This window comes from Mesocricetus auratus, unplaced genomic scaffold (assembly GCF_017639785.1).
Source record: "Mesocricetus auratus isolate SY011 unplaced genomic scaffold, BCM_Maur_2.0 Super-Scaffold_100020, whole genome shotgun sequence".
Classification (NCBI taxonomy): Eukaryota; Metazoa; Chordata; class Mammalia; order Rodentia; family Cricetidae; genus Mesocricetus; species Mesocricetus auratus.
In genome coordinates, this window is record NW_024429201.1 from 25,892,344 (window position 1) to 25,900,803 (window position 8,460).

An 8,460-nucleotide genomic window follows, 5' to 3' on the forward strand; every position below is an offset into this window, starting at 1 on the left:
CCATAATCTCCAAGGCATAGCCCTAAAGCTACCCTGTAATATGTCTATCTCATTTATAAGAAAAATGAAGTGGGGGTGGGGGACTTTGTCAGTATTATTCAGATGAAATTGTTGGAAAGGTAGAAAGGCTGGAAGGGTGACCCTGTCAGAGTGTCTGTTGGGCAGTGTTCTAGGTAAAGTCTGTGGTGCCTACTCCAAGGCAGTGTAGATGTTAGAAGAGGATGTATAGTATAGGAGGGAACTTAGGGATACAGGATGAGCCATGAGACTACCTCTAACTTAAGAGTGATGGCCAATTGGTGGCTTCCAGGAAAGGGAAAGTCAGCTTTCTTTGAAGGTTGATCACAATCCAGTGGATGGCTCTACACCCATGAATATTGGACTTAGTGGGCTATTTAAAAAACAAAAATAAAAGATACCAAGATGGAAAGGAGTTGTAGTTAAGGGAGTGGATTCAGGAGGAGTCAGGGGGAAAGAGTGGGGAGAGAATATGATCAAAATGCACTGTATAAAATTCTCAAAGAATTGATAAAAATATTGTATTAAAATAACAAAATTGTAAGTCTCAAGTGCCTATTAACTTCAGTTCAAATTGAAAACAGTTCACTGTGGTATTTTATGAGAATCTCTATAAAGAAAATAGATCATACTGTTGACATGAGCACTTTCAGAAATTAAGTGTATTATTTATTGCCCTTCTCAGCAAAACGAGGAAGAAAAATTCATACAATATTCTAGCTACCACAGGACAATACCAAAAAATTAATTCAGATGGGGCAAAGGTGTCAAGTAAGATTAAAACATACATGTTCTGAATTATGAATTATGACTCCATTTCTCTGTGGTTAAGACCTACAATGAGAAAGAATAAGAACTTGGTGAAGATATACAACTGTTTGTAAAGCTGTGATTTAATCTCTCAAGAAAATGGAGCTTTAAAGGCTTTTAGTAATCCCAGAGGATAGAAAACGCATTCTCTAAAGAAGCTGTTTACTTAAATTGCAAACATGCTTGGTACAGAAAGCAAATTTACTTGTGAAATTGTAGGTGAACTCCGTGATTGCGTTAAGTAATCCACACTCAGAGCCTTCTGTTAGACAGAAGGCATTTGATAGCTTACTCTAGTTTGTTTTCCTTGCAAAATGTTTGGGATTAAAGCTCACCTTAGATGGATTCTGAACCAAACAAGTGACAAAGCTTTGTGCTTCTCTGTGTTATAGGAAAGTCAGGGTTGGTGACTGGCTTGAGAGTGTGAACTGTGATTTGAATGTGGAAAGCTGCCATAGACTCATGGGGGACAATATGGTGGTCCCTAGGTTGTGGTACTGTTTGGGAAGGTTGTGGAACCTTTAGCGGGTAGAGCCTTGCTGGAGAAAGTGGGACAATAGGAATGGAATTTGAAGTTTTATAGTCTGACCTCACTTCCTGTCCACTCTCTGCTTCCTGACTGCAGATGCAATGTGACCGAGTGGCATCCTGCCCTTGCTACCATGCCTTCCCTCATGGCGAAATGTGTCCCCTTGAACTGCAAGCCAGAATAAAACCTTTATTCCTTCTTGCCAGGTATTTTTATCATGCCAATAAAACAACTAATATAGTGAGCAAGAAAAACTCCGTAGGACCAATGTCCAAGATGTCCACTAGGCAGATTTGAAGTTGTTCAGTGAGGCAGAGTGCCTAGAGGAGAAGACCCGGTTTCTAGGGAAGATAATGTGTGATATTAAACGAGAGGATATGGGTGTGTATAGGACATCTGGACATGAGCAATCCAAACGCGTAAACCTGACCTAACTGTGAATGATTCAGGTATAGTCATTACCAACCAGAACAGGGGCCTTTGTAGTAGAATTTGACCCAAGAACATCTGAACGTTTCCTTTTTGTGTGGAATATTATTTTATTATTTTGATTTTAAATAGCTTGTTTTATATGTCAATCCCAGTTCCCTCTCCCTCACCTCCTCCCACAGCCCCCATCCCCCTCAGCCTCCCACCCTATCGCCATTTCTTTCCACATAGGGGATATCTAGAGTCTGTCATTTCACTCAGGGCAGGGTCCAGGCACTCCCCTAAGAGTCCAGGCTGAGAGAGCATCCCTCTGTGTTATGGACACACAAAGTCTGTTTGTATGCCAGGGATAAACACTGATCCACTGTCCAGGGCCCCATAGGTTGCCCAGGACTCTCACATTCAGGGGGTCTAGATCAGTCCCATGCTGGCCTCCCAGCTGTCAGTCTGGGGTCCAAGAGCTCTCCCCTCATTTGAACATTTTTTAATGCCTTCATAATTCCTCAGTAAGAACAGGATTGTTTGACTTTGAAGAGGAATGAGATCTCACTGTGGTAGAGATAGAAACCAGCCACAGCATTGGTGTTAACTGACCAGTCTTGCCCTCATTAGGGTCCAGAGTGTAATGTGCAGTTGATAACTATTTTTTGAGTGAGCAAATAGTTAACTAGTCCCACATCCCACAACTTCCCTTAATCCACCATTATGATGAGGTGACACCGAAAATGCACAGAATGGAAGCTTTCATTCATTTATTTATTTCAGTTAAAAAAGTGGCTCCAGGTACTTCTCGGATTCAATAATATATCAATCACTGACATTCACACAAGCCCCCAGAGACATAATCCTGGAAAAAGTGGACAAAGAAAAAGCATGGGGAGAGAGAAGGGAGCCATAGATGTTGGGCTACCTCTCCCTCCACTTTTCAGGGGGTTGATCTAGCCTGGACTTGAGCCTTTCCTTCAGGTACTTTTAAAGATGAAGAAACTAAAAAGCTGAAAAGCAAAACAAAACAAAAATCCTTGTCATCCTTTTTCGCACTTGCTCTTGAGAATCTCCCTCAGGGATACAGACAGTCTGAGGCCCGCCTTTCACCACGGCTCAGTTTCTGTTGCCTGAGCACGGATCTTTGCGACTAGGCTGCAGTGTAAAAAGCCGCTGAACAGCATGCTTCCAGCACAGATTCTGAGGCCTCTTAGGTGACTAAGAAGATCCCAGGTTTGAAAGTGGCACGACATGTTTGGATGCTGTGGAGATGGAGAAGAGGCAGGGGGAGCCGACCCTTTGCTCAGTAACAGAGCTTCACAAAGGCTGCAGGAGAGGACGGAGTTACATCCTGGGCGGGAACATGGTCCTCACGCTCTGCTCCAGGCCCGGTCATCGCTTATTCTTGTGTCCCAGCCTCCTTTCTCCTTTCTCCTTAGGTCATTGTTGGCTTCTGTTTTGATGAGCAGCAAGCTTAAACCTGTCCCTGGAACAGCACCACTTGGAGACAGAAGCGGGAAATTTCTGGAATAACCTTTCTGCCGATGTCTGTGCGTAGCCTTGGCATCAGCAATTCTATTACAGGGGACTGGGAGTGTGGACACCACCTATGGCATGGAAGCTTGTAAAATCGTCCTTCCTGTACATTGAGGTGATTACAAGCATAATGGGGCAGGTGGTGGGGTTCTGAGTCGGCAGGGCAAGAGCTTCAGTACAGACTTTTCTTGGCAGCTGCCTCCTCTGTAGATTTCGGTAACTGTTTGCACTGTGCACTGGAGGCTGACTTAGGTTCATCTGTTGGTTCGGAATTGCCAGCCAGTCCCTCTCCTAACTGTTTTGTTCCAAGACTTCCTAGTTCCTGTCTTCTAAGAGCTGGATAAAGGCTCTGCCGGGTCTCTCCTCTTGCCTCAAATCCTGGTGGATGTATCACCTGAGTTAAAATTATCCTCTCCCAACACAGCCCCCAGAGACTGAAGCTGTTTAAACATCAGCCACAGCCAGCAGACTTAATTTCAATGGAGGAACAAGTGTTAGTGCTGGAAATTCATCATTCTAAGAAAGACCAAAGGAATGGGCTTAATGGAAGAGTCTGAATCAGTGCTGCACCCCCAGGGATGCAGGCGATGAGGGGGCACGTCCCCTCTGAGCAACACCTGGTGTTTTGGAAGCCGCGAGCTTATTTCCTGAAGTGTATCTGCGGAGTCTGATTTGGTTTTCTGCTTCAACTCTGGGCTCTGCTGCTTGATTTTGCTTTGTGAGGACCTCACAGAACAGGTGCGTCCCATCTGCTGATTTGATGTTGGCTCTGAGGTGACACCTTCTCATTAAGGTGGCTCCTATTTAGATGGTGTGTTTCTGTCTTTGCATCTCCTTTGCAGGGTTCTTTCGTTCCACTGATCTCAATAGACTTGAATGGATGAGTTGACGTTCTCCTGCTTTGCGTCCTTCTGCATTCCATCAGTATGGGATATGGTAATTATTCATCTCTTAACTTACTGGACTGCGAACAGGAGCCAGGGAAAGCCAGCAACTCCATTTTCCACTGGAAAATGCCCAGGCACTGGTTAGCAACAGAAACATTTACAGGAAAATAAATGAACAGTTTGATGAGATTTCAGGGTGTGTATGGGGAGAATCAAGGAACAGGAAGCCTCTTAGCTGATGCTGAGGGCCTGAGTATTCTCCATCCCAAAGCAGGACCTAAGAAAAGATCCATACTTATGAGTGGTCTTTGCCTAGGACAATTACATCTTGGGGGTTCTCTCAAAAGTTGGGCATTTAACTGGTCAAAGTGTTTTATCCTCAAAATGGGAGGAGTGCAATATACTAGTATTTATATCATTGTCATAATTTGTACCATCACTGTTGTGGGACGAGGAATATGGTTGGCCTTAGTCTCCAGTTTCCAAGAGGTTGCCTCTAATTCAGTGAAGTTTCCTGAGTGATAGGGTGTTATTCATGGTGGGCACCTACGACTGTGCCTGAATGCATGCTTATGAGATGGTCAGGATGGGGTCTCCAGAAAAACTAATTACACGATTCAAAGGTTGGCACTTTGTTCATATAACATAGCTCAACCTTGCAGATCCAAAATATGTTTTGGAATATTTGTTTGCACTGTAAAGATGTGTCTCTGCCGAAAGAGGCATCTGGTTGGTTTAATAAAGAGCTGAATGACCAATAGCTAGGCATGAGAGAGTAGGTGGGACTTCTGGGGAAAGAGAGAACCTGAGAGGAATGGAGGATAGAGACACTCGGGGGATGCCAGGAGGATGGAACAAGTCAGACATACCATATACTGAAAAGGGGTAACTGAGCCATGTGGCAGAGTGTAGGTGGGTTGATTATGTTATAAGAGCTAGTTAGGGAGAAGCCTAAGCTAAGGCCAAGATTTTATAACTAATAATAAATCTCTGGGTCATTATTTGAGGGTGATCCAAAGATAGTCGGACGAGAAAGCTTGCTACAAAGGATATGCCCAGTGTATCGACCAGTCATGCTGCGGAATAAAAGTAACCCTAAAGCTGGCTTCAGCTTCCTGGTAGTGGTGCCAAGTGGGTGATGCGCCATGAGGACATAGACTCTCTACCTGTGTGACCCTTTCAGACTTTGCCCTGTTGGTCCTGGTTTGTGTCCCTTATAACAGAATTATAATACAATTCCCATTTCTTGAATTTTCTGAGGACTTCTAAGGGGTTATGAGACCTGAGGAGGCAGGAGGAACTTCCAAATAGGTCCTGTTGGCTAAAAAAGTGCGAGTGACCTCCATGTCCTGGAACTCAGCAGGTGACATCTGAACTGAGAGGAGAGTTGTTGAAACTATGACCTGAAGCTTTCAGTCGCTGCTAATCCTAAGCAGGCAGGGTCAGAATGGCATGGCAGCAGACTAGCATGGCAGTGGTTACCACTGCTTGCCCACCACTGCATCATCTACATATTACTTAACTTTGAGTTCTTACTCAAGGGCACTATGCATGTACAATAGGACCCCTCCAGATTTGAACAGTGTTCTCAAATTTGCAAAGAAAATGCCACACACACAACGGGTTTTATTTGCCTAGCAATCTTCACCTTTGTTCTTAGCCATTAAATGGTGTGAGAAAAAGGGACGGAACCTGAGCTTGGTAACTTTTGCTACGGGAACCACTTTGAATAAATATATTACCTTACAACTCTAGCTCTTCAGAGCATACCATCAGCCTCTCACGTGCACACCCTGTCACCGCTAGTCCAAGCATAATCTTGGCCCAAGTGCTTACTGTGCAGTGAAGGAATAGGAGGCTCAAATCCGTGGAGACCTAAGCAAGAGTGGACAATGCCCCAAGGGAGCTTCCTCTGTCTTTCTAGACATAGATATAAACCCAGGGAGCTAAGGAGATATGCTTGCCGAGTTCTGGACCTCCACTTGCCTGCCACACATCAGCTACCTAAGGCACTGGAGAAGTTTCCCCCCAGATTTCTCCAGTCCACTTCTAGGACCTGTGTAGGCTTCTTCCTGGCTCATAAGGTGGGCTTCACAGCTAGGCTCCACCTGTTTGGGCACACCTTCCAGACCCAGCTGAGTATAGGAAGAGATGACAAGAACGTGACCCCAAGACTGCATTTGTAACCACCTGATTTGGGCACACCTTCCAGACCCAGCTGAGTATAGGAAGAGATGACAAGAACGTGACCCCAAGACTGCATTTGTAACCACCTGATTTGGGCACACCTTCCAGACCCAGCTGAGTATAGGAAGAGATGACAAGAACGTGACCCCAAGACTGCATTTGTAACCACCTGATTTGGGCACACCTTCCAGACCCAGCTGAGTATAGGAAGAGATGACAAGAACGTGACCCCAAGACTGCATTTGTAACCACCTGATTTGGGCACACCTTCCAGACCCAGCTGAGTATAGGAAGAGATGACAAGAACGTGACCCCAAGACTGCATTTGTAACCACCTGTTTGGGCGCACCTTCCAGACCCAGCTGAGTATAGGAAGAGATGACAAGAACGTGACCCAAGACTGCATTTGTAACCACCTGTTTGGGCACACCTTCCAGACCCAGCTGAGTATAGGAAGAGATGACAAGAACGTGACCCAAGACTGCATTTGTAACCACCTGTTTGGGCACACCTTCCAGACCCAGCTGAGTATAGGAAGAGATGACAAGAACGTGACCCCAAGACTGCATTTGTAACCACCTGTTTGGGTGCATGGTGAATGTTCTGGTCTGGCTCTGGCAACCACTGTCAGGCCTTTTGTGTTGATGCGCGGTAATCTAATAGTGTGTTCTGTGGTCCTTAATGCATATTATCAGTCACGATGTCCACAGGCACATTATAAACCAGAAAAGAGTTTTAAAATGAGATGTACTGTATCAAATACACATCAGGTTCCAAAGACAAAGATAAAGGAAAAGAATAAAATACCTTGTTTTGAGTTGAGGTTATAATCCCATGATTTTGGATATCCTGGGTTTAAATTAAAAAGTGTTACTGAGATCGGTGTCTTTCTTTGTTTATTGGTGGCTTGTACTAGGATTTTGTTGATGGTGAGGGTTTTCTTTGTTTAATTGTACTGATGTTTTGGTATTCCAGGTAGTCCACGTGATTGACTTAGAACTCTCATCTTGAACAAAGGGAAATAGGTAAAAAACCATAAAGAATAAGGCAGCTACAGATACAAACATGGCTAGATTACTGCAGCTTAGTAGATGGTTTAGAACCACATCAAGGACCAGCCATTTTCATTCATTTCTCCCTGGAGCACATTGCAGTTACAATCCCTGCCTCAGAGTAAACAAGAGTGACACCATTTGACCCATCACTGATAAAGCAAATAAGCCATAGGCAGACCAGAGAAAGCCTGAGGTGGCCTCAAGCAAGAAAACTACCCAGTGAAGGCTTTTCTGCTGGTGATGAAGGCTGACCAGCCAGATGAGGGCACCCGGCACTGACACAGAAGAAGGGCTGGGAAGCCGTACAGAAGCAAAGGCACGCCTTTCCATCATGGTGAACTCCATAGGGATCCACGGAGCCTCAGTAAAGGCAACCCCTGGGTATCGGCTAGCCATGTCACCAGAGAGCTACTGGGACCACAGCTGCATCCTGGACCATGCCCTAGTTTCCATGCATGTGGCCCAAGACAACTCCCTGTTTATTTCCCTGTGTAAACTTATAATTAACCCTCATTAGTGAAGTAACCTAAGGATATGTCTGTATCCAGAAGTCTTGGGATCAACTAATCTAATAACATATGGAGGCCACAACAGGAAACAACCTAAGGCCTGGTCATGGTTGGGTTCCCCAGTAAAGGGCCGGTGACTCATGTCAGTGCCACAGAGTGGTTAGTTCTCTGTGCATGTGACTGGGCTCTGTTCATCCTAACATCCCCCTGCTTTGCCAATCTCCATTTAAAAAGCAAAATACACATTTCCCACTCTTTCTTACAGCTAAGCGCCGTTTGTTTGGAAAAGTATATAGTTCATAGGAAATTTCTATAGGACAGCATCCTAAAAACGTGGCAGCTCCAACCAAAGCATGCTCGGGGCAACCTGCTATCATGTTCTCACGCAGCCCAGTCTTCCCTCCCCAGCTCTGCCCTCCCCCCGGGACCACCCCTCCTCTGCCTTCCATTCTCCACTCTTTATGCTATTGGCAATGGAAGAATAAACTTTGTCCTCCATTTTCATGTCACATAAG